The sequence below is a fragment of the Lemur catta genome, chromosome 2, assembly GCF_020740605.2.
Source record: "Lemur catta isolate mLemCat1 chromosome 2, mLemCat1.pri, whole genome shotgun sequence".
NCBI lineage: Eukaryota > Metazoa > Chordata > Mammalia > Primates > Lemuridae > Lemur > Lemur catta.
Genome location: NC_059129.1, coordinates 36,809,119 through 36,835,200, shown reverse-complemented (window position 1 = coordinate 36,835,200; position 26,082 = coordinate 36,809,119). Strand labels below are relative to the sequence as shown.

At 40.6% G+C, this 26,082-nt stretch overlaps 1 pseudogene; it reads right to left on the bottom strand.

Moving 5' to 3' along the window:
• Positions 1-760: 760 nt before the first annotated feature.
• Positions 761-25,501, bottom strand: LOC123632795 (annotated as a pseudogene).
• Positions 25,502-26,082: the final 581 nt, after the last annotated feature.

Here is a 26,082-nt window from a genome sequence, read left to right as displayed (position 1 = left end):
TAAAGGAATAAAATAGGAATTTTAAGAAATAATTTTTGCTTATAGATTATCAGAGATATAGTTTTATTTTTCTACTCATTTTTCTTTCCATCGCTTGAACTTTCATATTTTCAGCCCAAAATATGGCATATTGACTAGTATATTCTTGAATATATCAGTCATATAGTAAAACAATGTCTTCCATCATAACAAAAATGTCTGTACAATCAAAAGATTTTTAAACCTATAATTCCCTAATGATCAAGACCACAAAATTATTGTATAATTCTGAGCAATTTAGTTAAACCTACAGACCTGTGAACTAAAATAAAATCTTAAGGCTCACCCCCCATGGGCTGACTGAATGGACCCCCTCTTGGCCAAGGGAATATCCTAAAACTAAACTGTCTGCCAGGAGGAGGGGGGTCAGACAGGCCTTATCACGCCCCCTCCCTTCTTGGGGACATCTTTGTAACCCACTAACAGGCCTAAGGGGATGCAAGACAGACCTGCAGGTCCTCAGTTTACACAACAAATGTAAGTCCTGTGGCTTCTCTCTGATTAACACCTCCTTATCTTAAAACACTCCAAGCCTTTAGACAAAGCTTCATGTCTTTAGCCAATTACAAGTCAAAGAATTTTTAAACCCACCTGTAAGCCCCACCCCTTCCAATGTAGCCTCCCACGTATTGATTTATAACTTTACCTGTAACCCCTGTCTCCCTGAAATGTGTAAAACCAAACTGTAACCCAGCCACAGCGAGTCCACTTGCTCAAGGCTTCTTGGCTTTGAGCCTCAAATTTGGCTCAGAATAAATCTCTTTAAAATTATTTTACAGAGTTTGGCTTTTTTTCTACTGACAACCAAAAAGAGCTTTCCAATTAAATGAACCAAAAAACAAGAATCACTACTGACATTATATGCTGGCACGTGAATCATTTGTGACAAGGGTGATTTCAGAGCTCTTGCCGAGTCAGGTGACCTGGCTTCAGCTGTGACATACACCACTGGCTGTGGAGCCAGAAGGAGCCATGGCAAACCCACACAGGCAGATTTCCGAGCCAAGAATTCCTTTCGTGGCCCCCCAGCCATGGTCAGCCCTCTCCCTGGTGCAGACAAGCCTCTGCGAGCTGCCGAGCTGTGCTGGCGTGGAGAAGGACAGGTTTCCAACGGCAACACGCCCCTGTCAGGTCCCACCAGGCCTGCCCATGCACACATTAGTTCACAACATACTAACTGCACTCTTACTCTCACACAGGACTGCGTCCTTTACCTGTGAGATTCTACGTGTCAGATGAGCAGCACAGGTAATATATGCTGTGGTTCACAGCAAGGTGAAATTATTGAGGGTTAAACACTAGTCATATTATTATCCAAATTGGAGCCCCATTCTCATCTTTGTAATGTTAGAAAATTTCAACATAGTGGAGGGGCAGCTTTTCAAAGGCACTACAGGGTTTGCTTCAAAGCTTAGGTCTTAGAATCCTGCATATCAGAGATTCTAATCCCAGTGCTACCATTTACCGTGGGATTTAGATATATTACTTAAACTCTCCAAGCCTCAGTTTCCTCATGTGTAAAACAGTTTAAAATAAAACCTATTTTATAGCATCCTTGTGAAGATTAAAATAGTAATATTTTTAAAAATACTTAGGTGGGTACGCACCGAGGTTTATTCTTTACTGTAGTTTTACATCTGTAGACACACTGTATATGTATACGTCACAAAACGAATTATATTTTTCCTAAGTAGACAAAATCAGCAGGTCTCATACACTGACTACAAAATTTCATTTTTGCATGTTCTATTTAGTTTCTGAATGTCACCACAATTCATCTCTATTTTACATAATTATTAGCATAGTGATATATAAATGGACTTATGATATTACTGAATTCTCTACTGAGTAATTTCTGAGTAATTCTCTATTGAGTATTTTCTAGTGATTAAACTCCAACTCAAGGAGAAAATATCTTTAATATTCATTCCAGACCAATATAAAATGAAAATTATAATTGGGTAGCAACTCAGCTATTACACAGCAATGGATTTCAAAAGCACAGATGTTATGCAACAACCATTCTGGAAAATACGCCTTTCTAACGAAAGCTCTCCATTACAGCTGGAGCCCAAGAACTTCATTAAAACCACTAGTTATATCTGTAGTAGAAAGCAAAGAAAAACAGCAAGTCCTATAGTTTTCTGATAAATACCTACCTGGACATTTTATTATAGAGTTCTCACATTTTATATTTCTTCTCTGTGATGTTACCATAAGCTATGGCCTTTAACACTCCCAGTGCTGTGTACAGCTGTCCAGGTTGTATACTGCACAACTCTGAGAGCGTCCATTCACATAGACTACCATGACAAACCCAGCAGCTCTCTGAAGTTCACAACTCGAACTGTGGTATCCCTGGTTCCCTACTTTCACTCCACAATGGACTCCCTGTATTAAAAACTAGAATTCTATGATCTCAGCTCTGAACTAAATGGCCTGAAATTAGAATAGATCTTCAGCTTCTTTAGATAGATTGAAATTTTTGGAAATTAACAAGTCAGAGTCACAGTTGTGTGTCATGAGACTTCAAACATGTGGCAGACATTAAGGACTTTGGATTATATGCGATGAGAATAAAAGTGGGATTATGATTATATCTCAGTTTATACAGCTTCCTTCTAGGGGGCCATGTGAGACCATAGAAAGTATAGTGGTAGAAAGTATAGCAGATTCTATAAAAAAGAAGGAGAATGGTAAACTAAAGAAAAGTAAGATTACAAAGTACTCTTAGATATGAGTACTTGACAGGCGACTTGTGGTTTTTCCCAGCACACTACGAGGTGGCTGTTGTGGGCAACCCCGGCCTACACGAGCAGCTCTGCCATGGAGTCTGACATTTAGCCAGAAGGGAACACAGTTCTGAGCCTTCGGCTGCCTCTGTCTGTCTGCCAGTGACATTTAAACCTGGAATAGATGAGCACTTGTCCTTTGTAGTACAATCGCAGAGCTTTGCTGCTGTTACATACAGATATGCGGAAAGTTTTCATTTCTAGCCCCAGATGGAATTCTGGCTCTGAGACTGGAACAGGACCAGAAGCCAGAATGGAGATTCATGCATTTCTGCAGCTGCACATTTTCTTTGTTTTTAGGAGTTTAATTTAACCCCAGGTACATCAAATTAAAGTTGTGTGGGCAACACGACTTTATAGTAAGTCTTGCCCGAGCACAAATGAATACATGTTGAGTCAACATCCCATCAGAAAGTCAACATGAAAGACTGAGCAGTGCAGCTGTGCTCTCACCGTTGGCCTTGTGCTGTGCGTCTGGCGGAAGCTGGTCCGGAGCGTACCACGGGCAGTCTGGCTGCGTGGAACAATAAAACATTATTATAGCAATATGGACTTCAAACAAAGCGCAGCGGCAAGTCACAAAGCGTCATTATGTTATGTGGCTTTTATTAAGCAGACAACACAGAAGTAATTTCTTCCCAAATCTGTCGCCAAGCTCCTTCATCCTGCTCACCTCCCTCATCACTGCCACCATCTCTCCCCACCCCTCTGAAATCCATTCTGGCCAGAATTTCTCCTACTCTGCGGCTGTGATACGTTTTCTTTCTTTCTTTCTTTTTTTGAAACAGATGTGTTTTGGATATCTCCAGAAGTATAAACACTTGTGTAAAACTGACCATAGCCCATACATAAAACAAAGCAACTTACCATCGACACATACTTTTTTAAAAACCCTCACACTGGAGGCAATGAGGAGGCCAGGAAAAAAAATGCAAGTTTAATATATGTTTTCTATTTTCTTCAAGGAAGAAACCTAAGCTGTTAGACGGGGACGGGGCACGCAGAGGTTCAGGATGGCGACGCAGGGCTCACCCTTCCCTCTGCACGGTTCTCCAGCAGAACCTACTCTCCAAATTGCTGCACCAGGCTAGTCTAGAAAGACCAGATTTTTCTCGTGGGATTTTCTCTTAGGTTTATACTAGTTAAGAACAGCTAGATATTGAATGTCAGGGAGCATGTCAAACAAATTGCATTGAATAAACAATAAGCTACAGACCTGAACTATTAAGATAGCTCCAAGGCCAGCATCTTTGTATTTAACTCCTTGGAACGGAGCAAGCTCAGCTTTACCTGGCCACAAAGTAGGCCTGCCTTCCGCTCCGAATGCCCACCCCAGCCTCCTACTTCCGCACAAGACACAGACAATATACATCTTTTGTGCCATTATTCAATTATCTCCTAAAAATAACTTGAGGAAAATTTCTCTAACGTGAGCCACTAGAGAGCACTGATAGGGCTGCCCGGCCACTAACAGTAGCCTACAAAGTTCGATGACCTGACACAACACTGGGAACGCCGCCTGTCTCAGAGCCGGGACAGTGTGACCTCACCCTGCCCCACTCAGGCACCTGGGCTCCTGGCTCCTTTGGCTCATGAAAAAGCTAAAAGGGGAAATGAGATCACCTCTGGTTTTTATCTTCTCATCTATTTTTAGACGTCTCCAGTAACACACAGGTAAGTGATGTGAGCCTCAGTTTTATAGCTCAGAAGAGTCAAAAAAAGGTGAATATGCCATCATGTCACCAGCATCGTTGCCTGTGACTGAATTCAGGCTTAGCTATTAGCAAGAAACATGGAATATTCTTTTGAAATTAACTCTGAGGATTTTGCTGTAAATTCTGCCATTATGTAAGATTTTTTAAAAAACTGAATACAGCTTGAAACTGTAGGCCATTACGCATGGCCTGGAGTCCTGTTTTCAAACGTGGATCTGTGTTGGTGCTAAGTTTGTGTGGTCTTGATGGCCTCGCCCCTTCCAGGTGACAGGAAAGTCTAATGAGAAGGTGAAGTCCTTTCTTCCTTCTGTAAATGAAGATTTGACAAAAATGCCATTTCTACTCCTAAACTTGAATGACTTACTGGTTTTATTGTTAATCTTTTATAAAAATCTCTCTCCAATTCCCCAACCTGTAGAAGCTAACTCCTAAATAGATTTCTCTTTATGTTTCCCACAATCTTAGTCTACTCCTACATTCTTGGAAAAAAAAAATTTTAAGGAATAATAGCTGTGTTTGAAGATTCCCAGAAATGTTTCTAGTAAAGACTGAAAAGAGGAAATGAGAAAGGAAGAGGTAAAGAAACAGGTAAAGAAAAGAGGAAATGAGAAAGGAAGAGGGAACAGCACTAGCAACAGGTAACATGAAAACCCAGTTCTTGGCAGTGTGCTGTGTCACACCAGGGCCAAATCAGAGATGCTCATTAAATCCTGACATGCTCATGCCACCCAGAGAGTCGTCATATCCTCCCTTGAGACACGGGCTTTGAGTCACACTCAAGTACCAAAGTATGAGAGGTTTCAGGCAACCAAGAGAATCAGGCGGTCTGTATGTGCCTTGCCAGGAAAATCCCAGTTAAAATCTCAAATTTTTTGCATCATTGGAAACACCATTAATAAAAACTAAGGAATGTGGGGTGAACTGTCTGAGCAAATCCAAAATCTAGAAAAATGCGTAACTCTTTTCCTGAATAAAGTTTCTGTCTACGTAGGCAAAATGGAGAGCAGACGCAGAATTCAGACTGTGGGGAGAGGAGGGGGCGGATACTGCCACTGAGAAGGAAAGGAAGGGCACTTCAGGTTTGACTTATTCAGGTTGACTGTCCAAATCAATTCCACTCACAAATAATTGCTCAGCTGTTCGCTTCATTCTGCCTGGGCAGACACAGCCGTGGAGAACAGTTTAAGTGGGTCACTTTTTTTTGGATCCTTTAAGAAAATCCTTTCAATTGAAAAATGTCAAAAGCTATTTTGCACACAGGCAGCCATATCCATAGTTGTTCAATTTACGTTTATAACTAAAAGAAGCATCTCATTTTTTGTTTGCCCATATTTACTTTGCTTTTCTTTACACATAAAAACATCCTTTGAGTAGAGTCGGGCATGCCAATTGAAAATGACCCATATGAAATGTTACATGTTTGTTCAAGAAATCATACCTCAGTTTGAGACCTTTCAGTTAATTTATTCATATCTATGTGTCCTGTGGATTCAGTGTCTCAAAGATAATTATATTGTACACCGACCACCGGAACAGTACAAATTAGGGGATGAGAGAATATAGAAGCTCTTTCTACAGATAGTAGTATTACATGCCAAAACTCCAGGGATGCACATAATTTTTACCTAAAGAGAACACTAAGCATTTATTTGCCACAATGAAAGCTCTTACTTACTGGGTGCTCCTGTGGATTCTGCACAGCCGCAGGGCCTGCTGGTCCCCAGGGATCCCGCAGGTGGAAAACCAAGCTGCAGTGACAGGTTGGCAAACACATCTGGGGAGAACAAGGCTGTCGGTTCATGGGCAGTGGGTGAAACTGGGGAGTTACACTGACACGTGCTCTACACAACAAGCTTAGGTTTCAATCTTGAGGTGCCCAATCTGGAAAAATTCTAACTCAAAATAGTAAATATGTCAGTATAGATTCAGGACCAATACAGACGAGACTCCAAGGCCAAATTTTATCTAAGGTGAAACTATAATCACTTCTTCATTTTGAAGAAATTAGAAACACTTGAAAAGTATACAGAGTTAACTTTTTTGTTTCTGAGTTATCGTCATAGAGGGTCCTCACTGAAGAAAAACCATCCACTGAGGCATAAAGTAAGTTTTCTTAGATTGCAGTCAGAGACAACTCAAGTCCAGAAAGGAAATTAGGAATTAAGAGAAACAATATTCATTCTTTAAGGCCACTAGAGAACCCACAGGATAGAATGCTTCAGTGATCAAGACATTTTCTTGAAAGAGGCAAAATCTTTGCTATGGTTTTCCACTGTAAATTGTGTGAGCAACTGCAAGAAATACCAAGGAAATATATTTCCCAGATGTTTGTGGGTGTACAAAGAATCTCCATCTGAGTGAACACACACTAAGGCTTGTGCCACTGGAAACATGCTCCAGAAAGTGCGTGTTCTGCCCGAGTGTGACGGCTGAAAGTCTTTGGTAGTTCCCAAGCGTGGTCCACCCACTGACGGATCAGTCGGTAATGAAAGGCACAGGCTGCTCTGGGCCACCTGCAGCAGCGCACGCCTTTAACCGGGACCACGAGAAACGCTGTACATGGGAATAAACGTGTGAGTGACTTGCAGTTGCCACCTCAACCGTGACAAGAGGGCTTAGGTAAGGACCAGCATACCTGTTTTAATTGCTTTTCCAGTTTTTCTTTCTCCATCTGACAAGCTTTTGTCTATGGACAAAACAAAGGCATTTGCTTATCAAGAAGAGTTCAAGTCATTGGTTCCAAACGCACTCCTGACCCAGCTGTCAGCGACAGACTCAGAGACCTGAGCGCTGAGGCGCTGGCAGCAGGAACGCCAACAAAAACAGTCACATTCTGGTTTTTCCAATCACACACTGATCCTATCTTGAAATTCCCAAATGAAGTGTGGAAAGCTGGATAGCTTTAAATCCTATTCCAACTTTTTGAGGCTATTGTAATTCTGAGTTTTAAGCTGATCTATTTAGATATAGATACAGAAACGGCTTCCACTGCTGACTGAATGAAGCTGGAATTGGTCATTCTGACATTCAAAAGCCCCCACAATAAATGTTAGACGCTGTACATGCACTTAACACAGGCCAGACACTGATCTAAATCCTTCACGTACAATAACTTATTGAATCCTCTTAATGCCCCCAGGTGATACTTAATATTATTATCTCCATTTTGGAGATGAGGACATCCACACATGAGATGTTGAGTAACTTATTCAAAGTCACACCGACTTCTCCCAGCCACATCTAGCACAGTCACCTGCCCTGGGGTCCCTCCACATCTGACACACCTAGAGGAAGCCCCTTTTTCTCTGAGTGTTTATTAATGCCACCCTTATCCCTATACCCCATTTTCCGCATCCCTAAAAGGCATGGCCAAATGTCTCCTCCTGGGCGATATCTTTCCAAGTTGCACTCTTCAGAATTATTCCCTCCTCCCTTGGTCTTCCCACGTGGAGTCGTGTGTTTACTATGAGGCTTTGTCCAATATGTGCTATGTATAGTCAATTCTTGCTCCTGGCAGTAGTTATGTTCCATAAAGTCATAACAAATACCGGGTTAGTGAATTCTGAACCATTGTTCCTAGAAGAAATGCAGGCTTCAGTTCCTGCAGGCCTCTGGTCACAGTATTTTTGTCAACTAATTGATACATAACTTTGTTTTATGTGTTGCTGTTTTATGTGTTTATGTTTTATATATTGCTGATTCATTAACACAGAACTCATGGTCAATTGCACTACAACTTACGCCTGCATGAAGTTTACCTAACACACGTGTTCTCGGTAAAGGCATGTCACAGCCTTCATGCGCTTAGGAACACTGACAGTACTTCGGCACTACGCTTCGTGGCCATTGTAAACAATGAAATTACCAACAAAAAGCACAAAGCTGTGAAACACATGGCACTAAATGGATCACAAGAAAGAAACTTTCTACAGTGTGAGAACTGAAACAGGAAGGCAGCAGCGCCGTGTTCAACCTCAGCCAGGAATGTGCACGTCAGGTGACTCTGCCACTGCCTACTCAGGTGTGCGAAGGCACCAGGAGAGCACTGCAGGGGCCGATCTGGGGCAACACACACACGTCAGTGCACAGGCAAATTCACATATACGGAATCTGCCTCCTCAGGCATGCGAATGCGCCAGGAGAGCACTGCAGGGGCTGATCTGGGGAACACACACACGTCAGTGCACAGGCAAATTCACATATACGGAATCTGGTTGCTCAGGTGTGCGAATGTGCCAGGAGAGCACTGCAGGGGCCGATCTGGGGGAACACACGTCAGAGCGCAGGCAAATTCACATATACGGAATCTGCGATGCTCAGAACAGACTGTGTATGTCTCTCTAATTATATCGTGAGTTCTTTAATAACAAGAACTGGTATTTTATTCCTTTACAGTACAAAGCAGAATGCCTTGCAGAAAAAAAGCACAGGAATTAGAATACAAGGAACTGAAAGTAGCATGTTCATATAACTAAATGAAACTATTAAACATGCACCCTTCTAACAGACTAAAATAATTTATGAAATACCTTTGAGTCATGACTTCAGCTCGGTGTTTTTATAAAGGCTTTTTTCCCCTACTTAACCCTGAGAACAACTCTGTGAGGTCATGAAGCAGGCATTTATCCCTATTTTACAGGTGAGGATACTCAGAGAGGTTAGGTAACTTATTTTTTAAAGAGAGAGGTTTTAGAGTTATAAGAAACATTTTAGAGCTCATCTAGTCCAACTCTGTCATCCGACAGATGAAGAAAGGGAGTCACTGCAGGTTGAATAACCTGCTCAAGGTCACACCAACTGAGCACTAGAGTGGCAGGACCACCAGGTCTTTCCCCCCAAATTTCTCCGACTCCTGAGTACTTAAGCAGGTCTCACTTCACCACGTTGCTATCTTACCATTGTTGCTGCCTTAAAAACATCCCCGGTGACAGAATGAATCTGTTCTGGTGTGTCAGCAACTAGTTCCAGAATGATTTGACCTAAACATTCCTTTAAAAGTCCACTCGGACAATAAATAATATGTTATTCAACTAAGGTAACCCCAGTCCTTTTTATTATATCATAGCATTTAACCTGCTGTAAATACACTTAACAAAGATCATCAAACTATCTACTATATTTCTTTGTGAGTTCTAACATCCTTTTTCCAAAGTGAAGGACACTTTTGAAAAATAAATGATTGGGCTATCATTATTTTAAAGGAAAATTTTAATAGTTTTAAGATATCATTTACATATCATTAAGATTGTCCCTTAGTTTATAAGCACAATTATACCATACTGTGTTTAGACAATACATTTATTTTGTTGATAACTATCAAAAATTACAGATGGCACAGGAAATGACTTGTGGATTATAGCATATAACATGGCATGGATGAACAGATGTTCCTGGGCTGGATAAAAGTTCTGTAATGGCAAGGACATTGCCAGTCTTAGACATCAATTCATCACCAATCTGAACTTATTATAGAAGAATGGATAAAACTCAAATATAGTAGGAAGTGAAACTATTTATACAGTGACAAAAGAAATTAAGGAAGCTCTGCATGTAAGAAATAAAGCTAAAAGAGAGATTTCTTAACCTAGAGTAACCAGAATATTTTCTTACCCACTGTTTATAAATTATGTATTAGGTTGCATAAATTATTTTCAGAAAATTATTTTATTATATTTTACTATTTTATTCCTCTAATTTCTTAGAGAGAAAATTGTTCTCTTGAAAATTTTTTCCATGTAGAATTAGAAATTTCAAATTAATCCTTCAATAAAAATCAGAAAAGAAATTAAGTTTGATTCACAATCTACTTTGTATTTGGAGGAGGAAAGGGATGACTAAGAGTTTAAAATGTCTTGTAAGACTAAGAATCTTAAAGCTAAGAGCTGCCACAGAAGGTACCACAACGATCTCTTATTTATTCAAAAGCATTGCAAGATTTTGCAAATCAAAAATGTTGCGTTTCGGCCGGGCACGGTGGCTCACGCCTGTAATCCTAGCACTCTGGGAGGCCGAGGCGGGTGGATCACTCGAAGTCAGGAGTTTGAGACCAGCCTGAGCGAGACCCTGTCTCTACTAAAAATAGAAATAAATTATCTGGACAACTAAAAATCTATATAGAAAAAATTATCCAGGCATGGTGGTGCATGCCTGTAGTCCCAGCTACTCGGGAGGCTGAGGCAGAAGGATGCTTAAGCCCAGGAGTTTGAGGTTGCTGTGAGCGAGGCTGACGCCACGGCACTCACTCTAGCCCAGGCAACAAAGTGAGACTCAGTCTCAAAAAAAAAAAAAAAAAAAATGTTGCGTTTCATTTTATTTTTTTAAGCCAAATTGTGTTAGCTACATTTTTCTTCATTAACATCAGTATTTACCCATCATGGCAACTTCCTGAGTCTACTTTAATATATCCTATTACACTTAATTTTAGCGTGCTTACATTTAATATATTCTATTTTAATAAACTGGTAACCATTATCTGGCTTCCTTGAAAGTGCTCCAGTTACATTAAATCTGGAAACCCACGGAACAAAATCCTCAGTTTCACATGTAAATGGCCTTTAGAAATATGTATGTTTTTGGCAGACAGGAGCACTCTCACATAGCTCTTCAAAGAAAATGACAAGAATTTAGAAACCACTTCACTCTATTTGAGTACTAGGTCGTTCAACTCCCATTCCACCAAGATAAATATTATGAGAAAAAGATCAAAAGAACTGTATTTTATAAAAGACTTTGGAATCCAATTTCTTGGGTAATACTTTACTATACTTTAGTTAAAAAAAATTTCCAGTCATTTTCATCTCCTCACAAGATTGTTTAAGAATGATTTCATTGCAGGTGCTAATCTCTCCAGAAAATCCAGTGTCAACTAACAGAAGTCAAAAAGTCTTCTTTTTTTTTTTTTAAAGAAAAAAAATAAAATAAAATACACATATTCTGGCAAAGAGTATTTTGTTTTGATTTGTACCTGAGAATTGAGCCTGTTCAGCTGGGACTGGGAAGTCTGATTAATCTGCTGTAGCTCCTCTTTCTCTTGATTAAGTCTTTCTCGATCCGATCATTCTTTTTTGAAGTCTTCTTCATATATTTGCACCTAAGAAATATTAACTTGCGGTTATAAAAGCTTCCTTTACTCTTAAGCCATTTAAAAGATTTCAGAAAAGGTGTTTTCTGGGCCTTTGCAATCTGAGATGTTCCTATGCTCTCTTCATGAATATTTCTTCATGGTATGATGGAGAAATACACAGGACTATTTAATTTTATCTTTCGCTTTGTTTACAGTGGCAACTCTCAACAATTCCTGCATCAGGAATTCAGAAGGAAAGTAACAATATGTATGTTTTGAAACAATTCCTCTCTGCTGCACACTCTCCACCGTGGTGATGAACCCTCTGGACCAGTCATCTGGCACCAACACAAGGGCTCCGATGCATGACACTGCTTGAAGTTCTAAACGACAGTTTACTGACAAGAGCTGTGAAGGGAAGCCACAGAATACTGACATGCTAAAGCGCCCAAGTATAAAGTATAGTTTGAGTGCAAAATAGAAATGAAAGCCTGATGTGTGTGGAAAAGTAAGGCGTTCACAAATTTTGCCCTTTATAAGTAATATTTTAGTGGAACACCTCTTGAGAGGTACTTCAAATATTCCAGAAGGTGATCAATCTAAAAAGAAAAATAGATTTAATTATTTTTGTTGCTTTTAATGGGCATAGTGTTGACTGGTGGCTTGTAGACTAGCATGTGAAGTTATGAAAACAAAGGAAACTCAGCTAATGAGGCAAAAAAATTCCTCTTAGACCATGACTTAAATTACTTACATTGGAACACAGTAGCTAGATTTTTGTCTATAAACACTAATGCACGTTGTACCTTCATCACCAACAGTGCAATAAATTTTAACTAAGGGTTTTTCAATTTTAAGTCAACAATAATAGAACAAAATAGGCAAGACAAAAAATTAAACACTTTCGATAGCTCTAGATGCAGATGTACATATTCCATTTTTAAGGCTTTATTTACCAGAAGCATTGCAAAGAAGCTATATACAGCCAAGCTGGCATTTTTATTTTTATTTTCTTGGTTGAGAACTGAGGTGCAATTCCAGAGACAGTTTAACGCTCTGTAAACAATTACCAGAAGCCTTTTACATGGGACCAGGCCATCTGATTAGAGTGGAACACCCTGGCAATGTCATCAGTTCAGCCAGGTAGAGGCAAAGACTCTAATTCAATTTCTTTGTGTATTTAAGCCCTTTAGTGTTTCACGTGGCACTTGGTGATGTGGTGATTGTGGGTGCCCAGTTAGAAATGTGCAGTTAAAATGCTTATGAAGAAAGTTACCAACAGAGCCACCCCAAAACTAAGAAGATGGATCTCCCACTGGGGATTATGAAAAAAATCATACCTGTCACTGTCTTTGTCAAATATGAGCTAATCCATTACTGTAAACTCCATGTGTAAGAGTGACACATTATGTACATTATACATCAGCACCAAAGAGGATTCAAGTCTTTGAACATAAGCAATGCGTTCTTTTTATTTTTCAAAGGAATCCTAGCTAGCACCAACAGTGTTTTAGGGATTGAGAATTTGACAGAGCTTTGACACTCTGCATATTACCCTATTCTCTTCATGGGTTTACTTTTAAGCCATGCATATGACCACGATTATTCAAATGAACTTGGTAGAAGAGAAAACCCAACTTCACCATCAAGTGTTATGACATTTTTAGATCTACTTACAGATAGGCTACTTCCTATGAAATAATAACAATAAATAACAACAATAACACAAGTGCTCAATCTTTTCATGTACTGCATCAAAAATCGTTGTCATTGGCACTTGCTCAGAGCAAAACAGTCAACAAATCAAACCCAGGGACATCAGAAAAAGACACTTTCCATCCCTTTGTTCTATGACGCCCTCTTCCCCACTGCTAATACATTACCGGCAACATGTGCTTCAGGTATTGGGATTCCTGTATGTGTCCTGTATTTATCGACACTGCCATGAACTGTTCCAGCCTTTTACCTACATTAGTTTATTTAACCTTTCACAGGAAAAGAGATGTGCTATGCATGGTTGGGCCCTCAGCCAAGCGCACACCAGCTGAATGAACTACAGTTAGACACAAACAGTGTAGGCAGCTACATCCCTACAGCCCTAAGCTGCCGGCAGATACGTGCATGAACTGTTGTAGCAAGCGCATCCTTACTCTTGCTGCCCACCTGGCAACAGTGAGGGAAGCTGGGTGAGTGGGGAGGAGGGAGCTGATGGGCATCAGTAAGTTGCCAGGTGGTGCTACCCACACGTGGGAACAGCTGAGCAGACCTGGCTCTTCAGTGATTATGCCCAGTGCAAAGGATGCCCTTTAAAATTGCCCTTCCTGTTCAAAAGTCTGGAGGCCAGCAGCTACGAAATCACAATCTGGCTGCCACCATTTTCTGAAAAGGCCCAGAATTTGGATTAATAGCATTTTTAGGCCGGGCGTGGTGGCTCACACCTGTAATCCTAACACTCTGTCTAGGCTGAGGCAGGTGGATCGCTCAAGGTCAGGAGTTCAAGACCGGCCTGAGCAAGAGCAAGACCCCATCTCTACTAAAAATAGAAAGAAAATTATCTAGCCAACTAAAAAATATATATAGATAAAATTAGCCGGGCATGGTGGCACAGGCCTGCAGTCTCAGCTACTTGGGAGGCTGAGGCAGGAGGATCGCTTGAGCCTAGGAATTTGAGGTTGCTGTGAGCTAGGCTGACGCCACAGCACTCACTCTAGCTCGGGCAACAGAGCGAGACTCTGTTTCAAAAAAAAAAAACAGAAAACAGCATTTTAAAAATAATCTCTACATGAAACTCTCTAGACCCAGTGCTAACAGAATCTCACCCAAGGGTTAATTAGCATACCCCTCTTTTGACTGTGTGAGCTTGGCCGTGCCATTTAATCCAGCAGACACTCAATTCCCTCTTTTATACAGTGTGGGAACGAACTAACTGATCTATAGTCTTCCTATCAAGCTGTAAAATTAGATAATTCTAATTAAAATAAATGCAAAAAACTTTTGACATATTCTGAGCAGCAAAACAAGTGTCCAAAGGAGTGTGACAAACCCCTGTCTTCTTGTGTTCATGCCACTTCCAGCTTCTCACCTGCTGCTTGAGAACTTCCATTTCTGTCCTCAGCTCTTGAAGGCGGCGCTCTCCAGACTTCCACAAACAATCCCCAGAAGATGAAGAACACTCGATGCTCAGGGCATCCTGAAGAGCCTGTGGTAGCAGATAAGCACACGGGTGATCTAAGATTTACCACATCACATGAATCCATTTATAACAGTTACAATCATTTCAAATGCACCCACAAGGTAGAATTTCATCTTTAATGTTGCTTACAGGACTGAATAACTTTCTTCTTTTTGATTTTTTGCATTATGTATTTTTTTCCCCAGAATCTCTGTCTTTTCTCCATGATAATGCTTATGCTATTCAATCCCCATTATTACCTAGGGGGGCTTTGATGTTGGACCCTCCTCTACCTAGCCAAATAGGAAAGGAAACCATATCTATCGCCTTTTTCTAGATTCTCTGGTTTAATTACATTTAACTCTGTAGATGATGCTCAGACCTCAGGGAGCATGAGAGGTAGCAAACATGCCCATCCCTGGGCACTGCCAGTCTGAGATTCTGCATCAGCAGATCTGGGGGTAGAGTCTGAGAATCTGAGTTTCTCAAAAGCTGAGAAATGTCCCAAATGATGTTTTGAGTAATATTCTGCTATACAACCATGCCATACCCCCAACAGGAGAGAGGGATGAAAATAAAACCCTTGGGTATTTTCTTCAAAGCAAATAAACTGGATTGAGTACACAGTTGTGTGAACTTCTGACAATCACAAGTTCATTACTAGGCTGACGTATTACAGATTTCTGCTGAGTGAATGGGTCAGCAGGCAGTCAGCTTGTACAAGGAGGGCAGGCCCCAATTCCGTGCTGTGGTGCACGGTGTGCACAGTCCGCTGCTGAAATCAACATTTTGAGTAACTTCCATCACAGTGGTAAAAAAGAAAAGAAAAATATTCATTGTAACATAGAAGAACAATAACATCTTACACGTCATGATCTTCTAACACATGTGCTAAATGAGAAAAAAAATCTCTTTTCGTAACTATCACTTAATATGTATGTTTTCAAGTGACAGTTCAAGGTGTAAACAGACATGTGGGACAAAATCTCTTCTGGCTTTAAGTGTCCTTTTATTTTTCTCACTGCCTATAAGTAATGTATTATGCTCATTAAAGCATAAATCTTGGGTCTAGAATTGGCTATTGAACATATTACATACTAGCTAATTAAATTTGTTTATTCATCTATTCATTCATCTACCCATTCAACAAATATTTAAGAACTTATTGTAAGCAAGGCCCTGTTTAGGCACTCAAGATATGGCAGTACACAAAACAGAAAAAAAGTCAGGACCACATTGTGCTGTTGCCTTTGTGAGTCCCTTTCTCCATAAAAATACGTATTAAAATTATATTTTACAACTGCCTTGCTATAAAGGCAAATATATATGAAAACATATATTCAACAAAAGTTTATTTTTTCTTTTGATTTTAAATGACAGTAAACATTTATGGGCCCCTAAACGTATTGTGGTCCCTAGACACTGTGTCTACAGTGCTTAATGAAGACAGCTGTACAAAAATCCTAGCCTTATGTAGCTTGTAATCAAGATTGAGAGACAGAAAACAAATAAGATAATAAATATAAGACATTAAACATATATTAGGTAGTAACAAATTCCAAGGAAAAATTAAAGCAGGAAGTATGAGGAGTATGTAATTTTAATTAGGATAGCCAGAAAAGTTATCTTTGGGAGGTGACATTTGTATAAATATCTGCATTTACATAAATCAATTTTTCTCATTGATATTTTATGATTATAATCACCAGAATTATAAAATTATTATTTTTCTAACTTCAAAAAATTATGAACTATAAATACAGATAAATAAAGATGAAGTGTGCACATGGACATAAGCAAAAAAACAGCATTCTTGGCTGTTCTGATATCTACGAGATTTATATCTTTGTGCCCACATTTAGGGACATGAACTACAGAATATAAGAAAACTTGTAATACGGTGTCAAAAATGCGAGGGATTTTTAATATAATCTTAATTAGTTCCTCTAATTCATTTGCAGAAGATTTTCCAGCAGAGAATAGGAGGAAAAAGATACATATTTGCCCTAAATTTGTCTGTCTAAACATTGTTTTTCTTTTTTAGAGGATAAAGTACATTGCCTGTGAAGTCAATCTCCACCTTGCCATTTTCTCCTGATGAATAACTTGTTCCACAAACAGATCTAATACAGCGTCACATCTGCAAAGCACCCTATCAACTATGCAAGCACATGCTTAGCATTGAGGATCTTTAAATGACACCTGGGAACTCTGGTTAACTACAGCCATGGGCATTCAGTCCAAAACACAGGGTCTGAGCACATTTTCAAGGCCAAACACCTACTCTCCTTTCAGAAGAAAGACAATTTCTATGGCTTTGGTCATGAGATAGCTAGTTGAGAGATGCGTATCTCAACTCAACCACGTGCTACAGCATTCCCATGTTCCACACATGGCTTGGCGCTTGGAAGTCAAGAGCAAACGAATTTTTATTTTTCCCCTGAACTAGTCATCGACCCCTTCCCCCTGATAAGTAATTAGTCCATAAAACCACACACACACACACACACACACACACGCATTATCCTTTTGCAGCAATTCACAGGCTGCCCCTCTGAAGAATTACGTTGGAGTTAAGGTATTATAACACTTGCATTTTCCTAAAAGCCTTGACTATTCCTGACCCCCCCTACATCCTGCCCCCAATAAAAGTGGGTTTTAGGCTTGCACTTGGGAGGGCCACCATCTCAGCCTTGGGTCTGGCATTTAGCATGCTTCCATATAGTGTGCATCACACCCAGCTCTAGTGATCATTTTAAAGAGCAGCTTGTTTCCTCAGGAAGCTTTTGTGGTTGACCAAGAGATACGTTACTGTTCGCAAACACCCACTTGCTTTGTGTGCTTCTTCAAACTAAAAAAAAACAGTTCTTATAGTCTATAATTTCTCTTCACTTCTCTTTTTCATGATGATTCTTTGCAGGGACATAAATTCCCTAAAGCCTCCTTATCCATGTATGGCTGAAAGCTGTAGACATGAGTTATTTCTAAAATTACAGATAATGTCTTGTGCAAGCCCCCAAGGCTGGGACCCATGTTGCAGGCTAGATTTTGTTGTGACTCTCAGTAGGAAAGTGTCCTTACACAGGGACCTCTCATTCTGATCTCCCATGCTTGGGCTGGCCTGATACCTTATTGAGGCATCTTATTTCACATTCTAAATGTTCCTTCTTCTTGTTTGCAAGAGCATTTTTTTCCTTCAAAAGCTTATTTTCTTTCTTCAATTCATGCAATTCTTCATTTAGGCTTTCCTTTTCCTTCTGAGGTAAAGAACAAGAAAATAAAATCAAACTCAGTAAATGTCAAATGCGATATTGTAGAAAAAGTGATATATCAGCTGCTATGGTAGATTGAGAGGGTCACCCTTCTGAGATATAATAATAACATAACCTGCAAGATTTTCACTGAACATTCCATTTGACCAATATCCTTTGGGTGAAAGACAAGGTTAGGATTGAAGAAATCTTTCTTTTATCAAGACTTAGTGGAGTAGCTTAGAAGTTTTGTGACCCTAGGAAAAAAATCAAGATCCCCAAGTCTTACTTTCAATAGTCAAATAAATGGGTCTGCAGAATAAACAAGTTCCCATATACTAAGTGATGGATAAGTGATTCAGAAAAGTAGCTGAAACTCCTAAAAAGAAAAAAACTGTCATTGCAACAAAATAATACTCTATCTGAAAGCTCAATCCTGCAACACTCTGTACTAGAGAGTGGGAGAAGACAATTTTTGGGCAAACAAGACCCTTCACTATAGGTAATTATTCAGAGCACTGCATTGTTGTGATTATTATTTTTAAAAGGTAGAAATCAACTAGTTCAATTGCCACCACTGTTCCATTTTTTAGATCTTTATCAAGAAGTCTAGTGTACTAAATGACTGAAGGTTAGCTGCTTAGACACTAACAGGCTCTGGATTCAGACAATGTCCCCTATCTCTTAATTTTAGATGCCAGATAGCAAATGTTTTGTCAAGCAAATTGGATTCTTAAGGAGATTGAGATTTTAACCAGGTAAAATAAATATTGCAGAATTTAGGCAACTCGAGATAAGAAAATAGCTAATACATGTGTTAAAGTACGTTATTTTAGTAATTGATCTTTCCCAACGCAACTATTAAATTTTAAAAATCCACTTTAGGTAATTCATTGTCATTAAAAGTGCAAACATTTTTTATTTGCTTTTAGTTAAACAGCATGGCCTCTAGACTTAGAAAATGAACCAATCATTTTCTAATTTAAGAGAAAATTATTCTAACTAGAAAACGGTCCCAACTGCACAGGGAAACAATTAATTACAAAGATTCCCGGTCAGGGTGTGATTGGAAAAGGAGATGCCGGCTACCCGGCTGAAAGGGAGTCGCCACAATCCGTTTTCCCTCCTCACTGCGGCAAACACGTCCCGCGAGCCAGAGCCCCCGGGCCAGCACGTGCCGCGCTGGTCTTAGGCCACCGCCACCGCCACCGCCTCGCAGCGTCAGGGGCCAGACGCCACCGCGGAACAGCCACCCTTGCGTTTTCTCTTACTTGGAGGCCGCTAGTATTTAAGGCTTTCTCCTCCCCAGTTTCTACGCTATTCAGGAAGTCCAGTAATTGAAAGTAAAACCGGGGGAGGGGGGGAGGGAAGGATCTATTTCAGGAGAAACTGCCGTCTCAATCATCTCTACCCAGGTTGCGGCAGGGACTGCCGGAGGCTCAGCTTCCGGGAACCGGGTTCGAGTCCCCCCTCCGCGCGGGTCACCCTCTGCAGCCTCGGCCTCCTCGTCGTTCCTGCAGCAAAAGTCACATTTCCCTCACAGGCGGGCTGAGAGCGCTAAAGGAGACGATGAGGCCGAAGTGCTTCGAAAAGTGTTGTTTTTTATGATTACAAACGCATTAGCTGTTTGTAAAGTCTCTGTAAGATGTCTTGTACAAATACGAGGCATTGCTATATTATTATTAATGCCAGTAATAAAAATAATAACTATGAATAAAAGGAAAAGTAACTCTCGCCGAGCCCGAAGCGTCCCGGGGGCCCGCGCCCTCCCGGCGGGCCCGCGGCCATCCGCGCCTGCGCACGACGAGGGCCGAGCCCGGCGCCTCCCCTCCCCCGCCCGCCCTCCGCCCCCACCCTCCCTCGGCCCCCCCCCCCCCCCCCCGCGCGCCAGCCGCCCTCGCCCTGACGGGGTTTCCACAGGAAGCCCCGCTCCGACCCTCCGGCGCCCGCCCACTTACTCGCGCGGCGGGTTCCGGGCGGGGCCGCGCGGCCCGTCGCCGTCTCTCGGGCGCTGCTGCCGTCGCTCCCCATCCAGCGCGCCCAGCCGTCCTTCCGCGGCATCCAGTTTCGTCCTCAGCTCCGCGACCTGGGGAGGCGTTCACAGACGGTCGCCGCCGAGCCCGCGCTCGTGGCGACGGACACGCCCCGCCCCCGCCGGGCGCGACTCGGCGACTGAGGGAGACGGTCCGCGGCGCACGCGCCTGTCCCCACACGGCCTCGCGCTTCCCGCCTCCCCGGCTCAGCCCGCGGGGTCGACCGCCGGGGCCGCGTCCCCAGGTTGGTCACGCTGCTCTCGGCTCTCCGGGTGGCCTGGCACGGTCTGGGAAAGCCAGCGGACGTCACGGCCGGCGGAACATGCCCGCACGGAGAGAGACGGGCGCGGCCTTTAATCCGACGCCCCGCGGGACGGACCGACGTCGGCCGCGGCCTCCCAGACGGCGCCGCCCCCGGGACAGGCGCGAACTCCTGCCCCGCCGACGCCGCACCTTTCAATTGAGCACTGGTGGGCATCGTGCTGGGAAATAAAGGGACGAATGCTGCTCTTCCTCACCTGTGGTCGAGTTTCCTTTATATAGGGAAACTCGCTTTCCCTTTTGGAGGACAGAATGATTGTAAGTTATTAATTGCCTTTGACCTATGAAAGGAGATTTTGTCCAAAAAGTTCCTTCCTCACCAGAGCAAAAGCTCCTTGAGGGCAAATGTGCTTTAGAGGGAAGGGGGGGGCCCCGTTTGTCCTCCCACTTTCACTGTCGCCACCGTTTGTTTCCATGGAGACCAGCTTTTGCTCTCTAATTGATTAATTAGAGCTAGACTTGCCTAGAACCATGTGAACTTTAAACATTTCTCGCTGCACCTGTAACTTGGGCGCTGATGGCTGCAGGTATCGACAGCACAGCTGAGGCCCGACTCTCGATGGACTGTGATAAATGGGCGATAAATGGGCGTAAAAATCCAGAGATGCTGCTGGGGGCTATTTTTAGCACATTTCTGTAGCCCCCTCAAGATAATTCGCTGACGCTGATGGTTAATCGTCAATACCGAGAGGCCAACAAGGTACTCAGCACCCCTCCCTCGCTTTTCAGCAGGCGGCTCCCGCCGGTGAGTCCTGATGCTCTTGGCTCCACCAGGGCGATTGGTTTCAAGAAAAGACCAAACAGAGGCGCTCACCTTTCTTTCATACAACTTTTTCATACTTCTAAATTGCTGATCCCATTGCTGGTTAACTTCCAGGAGCTGAAATGATTAAAATTGGATGAATCAAAAAAAGAATGCCCGCCCATCTGGAAATTTGGCTACAATGAAATCACTTTGTGACCTTACTGAGATTTTTTTGGAAACCATGAGTGAGGATGAGATTCCTTCCATCAAGTTCTGATTGGGCGAGGATAATTTAATTGGACACACTCTCACTCTCGTTAGAATCATCTTTTAGGAATTGATCCATGTATGAACAACTATTAAGTCTTAGATGTATCTTGACAAATCAGTTGAACAGTTTATCAGCAACTATTAACTTGTCTTAAGTATTTGAATTTTCATCTTCTTTGTTTAATCCAATCAGAATCTGCTAAAAGTCTATAAGAAATGATAGCTTTTGGTAAGATTTATTAATGTATGAAGGGTCTTCCTCCAAACCTTTCCATATCGGTCTATGTATTTACACTGATCATTATAATGAAATATTTTTTCCAGTTCTTTTAAAGCAAAATTTATATTAACAAATCCTAGACTCCATTAACTGATAATCATTGGCTTGGAATAATGTGCTTTAAAAGATTAACACATGATTTGTGATATATGCCCAAATGGATATCACCTTTTTGAAGGTATAGATTTCAAGGAATAACAGTTTCATCCTAAGAAAATATTTAGAAAAATGTGAGGCAGCAAACAATTTAAGGATCTTAAAACTATCTGCTAATTAGAAGGTAGAAAGAACACTATGATCTGTGTTTTAGTATTTTTGTAGGGGAAGCTCACAGCTTCCTACATTAAGAGAAATTCCAGCACTTATCAATATGGAACAGACACTGAGAAGATAAGTCGCGTGACTAAAAAATAGCAAGGCCTTCTCCTAATTAAAGGACAAAATACCTAATCCAGAGTGGCAGTTACTAGACACATCTTACACTGGAAATAGATATGGTTATTTAGCATAAGACTATATAATATTATTATATAAATATACCTGATCTGCTCGCATTTTAGGGATTCACATTTCTATGCTATAACAACATTACTCTGCCATAGCTCAGTAATTTTCCAGATGGGCACAATATTCAATGCAGTATCAAAGAAGAATAGAAGGCACTATAGAAGAAATGAAAGATGTATTAAATAATACATAGAATGGGTTAGAAAAGAAATTACAAAATTACAAGTCAACTGTACTTATGAAGCCTTTGACAGTTTGAGTTTCAAGGTGTGTCAAGCTGCAAGGCATAAAGGGTACAGGTGATAAGCTCACGTGGTCCATGTGAAAGAAAGATCTAAGTTTTCAGAAAATTAGTATTATAATTACCAGATTTATGTCTTTGTTATTTCTCATTCATCATTGCACAAACACTGAGAGACCAAGTACAAGATATGTGGGTGAATAAGAAAAAACCACTTGTTTTCAAAATGTGCAGACTAGTATCCTAGAGGTAAATACTGTGACCTGATAAAAATAAAAAGCACGAGGTGCTACACTATTTTATTCTGAGTGTTAATCTACTACACATGTGGTTTCAACTAATATTTCTAAATTACCTCTTTTCTCTGTTTTTCCAAGCACCTTATCTTTTGTTCAAGAGAATTTGTCAAGTTCGTTCTTCTTGATGATTGAGCACACTGAGGACAAAGAAAAAAGGAAGATTGAAACAAAAGTCTACAAAATAAGCAGGAGAAATACTGTCCTTCACAAACCTCATGCATTTGGCCAACTCTCATGTCATGATTTATAAAAATACCTGATTCTAGCAGTAAAAATCCTCACACTCTAAGTCCTTCATAGTAACTTGTTGATGAATCAGCTTCATATTATATTTTAAACTCCTTTATATGGATTAGTTACCCAAATAATTCTCTAATAAATTATAAGTGTATCTATATACTGCAATGGGCAAGCCAGAGATTAGAATTTAAAATTTCACGAATTTGGATTTCAATCTTTTCCAAAAAAAAAATGACAATTCAGAGTATGATGGCTTATAGAAATCACGTAAGTTTCATGGGTACATTTTAGGCATTTACATAGTATACATTTCTAAAAAGTCATTTTTATAGTTGTGCCCATGAACATGTATGTGAGTGAGATTCTGAAGAGTAGCCCTAGCAAAAGTCAGAGGAGTGATAGAACCATCAAGAATAAAGAACACATACAGCTAAAATGTGGCAAGTTGATTCCAGAACTAAATAAGTTAATTACTTTGATTGCAAATGTGGTGGTTCACACTTGTAATCCTAGCACTAGCCTGGGCAACATTGCGAGACCCTGTGTCAAAAAAAATAAAAAATAAAAACTATAGCAGTGCATAGTGGCACACGCCTGTAGTCCCAGCTATTCTGAAGGCTAAGGCAGGAGCATTGCTTGAGCGTGGGAGTCCGAGGTTACAGTGAACTATGATTAGGCCACTGCACTCTAGCCTGGGTGACAGAGGGAGACTCTGTCTCTAAAAAAACAAAAAACAAACAAAAGAAAAAAAACACCCAAAACCAAACCAAACCAAACCAAAAATACTTTAATGACCATGACACAAGTATGTTATAGAGGTGGGCATAGATTATCTGGTACCTTGTAACTTTAGTCAGCTCCTTGAATAAAGCCACTAGATTACAAATTTAGATTGATTATAAATTATTGGCATAATGAAAAATTTAACCACCTTTCTTTTTAGACATATTTTTTTCAGAAGGGGGAGTATTCATTTAAAGAAAGCTCAAAAGCTCCGGAAACCACCATCTGCCTAACTTGCCACCAGCAACCTCGCTCACAGCAACCTCAAACTCCTGGGCCCAAGCGATCCTCCTGCCTCAGCCTCCCGAGTAGCTGGGACTACAGGCATGCGCCACCATGCCCGGCTAATTTTTTCTACATATATTTTTAGTTGTCCAGCTAATTTCTTTCTATTTTTTTAGTAGAGACGGGGGTCTCACTCTTGCTCAGGCTGGTCTCGAACTCCTGAACCTGAGCCATCCTCCCTCCTCGGCCTCCCAGAGTGCTGGGATTACAGACATGAGCCACCGCACGCAGCCAGTGTTTTTTTTTTTTTTTTAACCTTCATAACTAATTTTCTCTGGAAGAAAAGTGTAAAATATTTGACCCTTGATTTTTATTTTATAAACAAGGATTACTGAAAAGCTAGTTACTAAATCTGCAAGAGAATCTATTTGTAACTGTAGGAGTACTAATTTCTGAAATTCAGAAGTATGCACAGGTATAAGCGGGAGAGGAAAGAGGGAGGGAAGGTAGATGGCACAGTGAATCGGAATGGCCCGTAAGCCGTGAATGTGTCACTAGGAGTTTCACTGGCGATTAAGCAACATTTTACTCTGGTTCATATGTCTCAGGTGTGTATTAAAATGAAGTGAAATAAATCAAGGTTTGTGGTCACTTTTCATTTGTATTTACTTTGCTTTCCAGTTGCTAGTGAAGGTATCTAATAAAGATTTTTAGTCACTGGTTCTAGTAAGCATCTGCTTACAGAGCAATTATTCCCTGTAAATAATTCCCTATGATTACTCCCTGTGAAGTATAATCTGTGTTCAAAGTAGCTGGGCATTCCTTTCTCTACCATAACAGCCGTACCAACTTCTAGTATATTTAAGGTCTGACGCTACTACATTAAATACCTAAATGAACAAAAGAGTTCCACCTGGTTTCCCATTATACCTTGATTATCTCAAAAAAAAAAAAAAAACTTTAAGAAAGCACTTTACTTCATTCATTATTAGCAAGTATCTATTGCAATAACTGAAGAAGAATACTGATATCAGTTGTAAATATGTAAAAATTTTACTATAGATACTCTATTGCTATAATATGTTCTATCTCTAACCAGACCAATATTCTTTTTACATTTTATATTGAACTAAATTCCTATAAATCAAGAGCAAAATATGGAACCCATGGAGTTGGGAGGCCAAAAGTAATTTTGACAGATTTAATCCTCTCATTTTGTAAAAGAAGAAATGTAGCCCAGAGAGGGTAAAAGCAATGCACCAGTTACCCAGATACTTTTTCTGTGTTAAATAACATTGATTAAAAATATAGAGGACATCTTAGCTAAAAAAAAAGCAAACTAGCTGTTTCTACTCCTATTAATCAATGCACAATTAACTGCTAGGAATGCTACCGATGCCAGGTGTGCTCAATTCATCCCCTAGAAATGTGTTCTTACCTCTGCATGCTCCATAGAACTTTCCGCAGCACTCATTCTAGAAGTTTCCTGTACAAGATGTGCCATGGAAGCCGTTTTTCCTGGAGTCTTGGAAAGCAGTGGGAAAAAAAGGGGAAAAAAAGTCTCTTATGGTATCTTTTAGGGTGAGAGCAAATATACAAAATTTAAAAAACATACTCCGCAGTTAACTCATGATAGAAGATAACAGCGATAGTTTTTCATTAAAAATAAACAGAAGTAACTCTGGATATGAGTTACACAAAATAAGATTATAAGCACAGTAGCTGTGATTTTAACTTTTCTTCTCTTCCAAATGGGGATTTCCCAGGATGTCTCAAATGGGCAGGCTCTGACTAAGACCTGTGGCAGATCAGCCTTGCTCTGGTATGTAAATCATCATTCTTCCTTTACTGGCAGTTTCTCCCACTGGAGGGAGGAAGTTCACCACTGCAGAAAGCCTGGGCAATCCAAGTCTTTCCTCAGTAGTCGAACTGCTATAAATTCATTGTGCTTCCCAGAGCAGTTAGGTAACTGTTGACTGTTTGACAGCTCGGTTACTTGTTTCCCTAATGGCAAAGTTTTCTGGCAATGCCTTCTAAATATGAGTTTAGATTTGTCGAACTTAATGAGTCATCCATAATTCTGTAAGTGCTACCAGTTCTTATGCA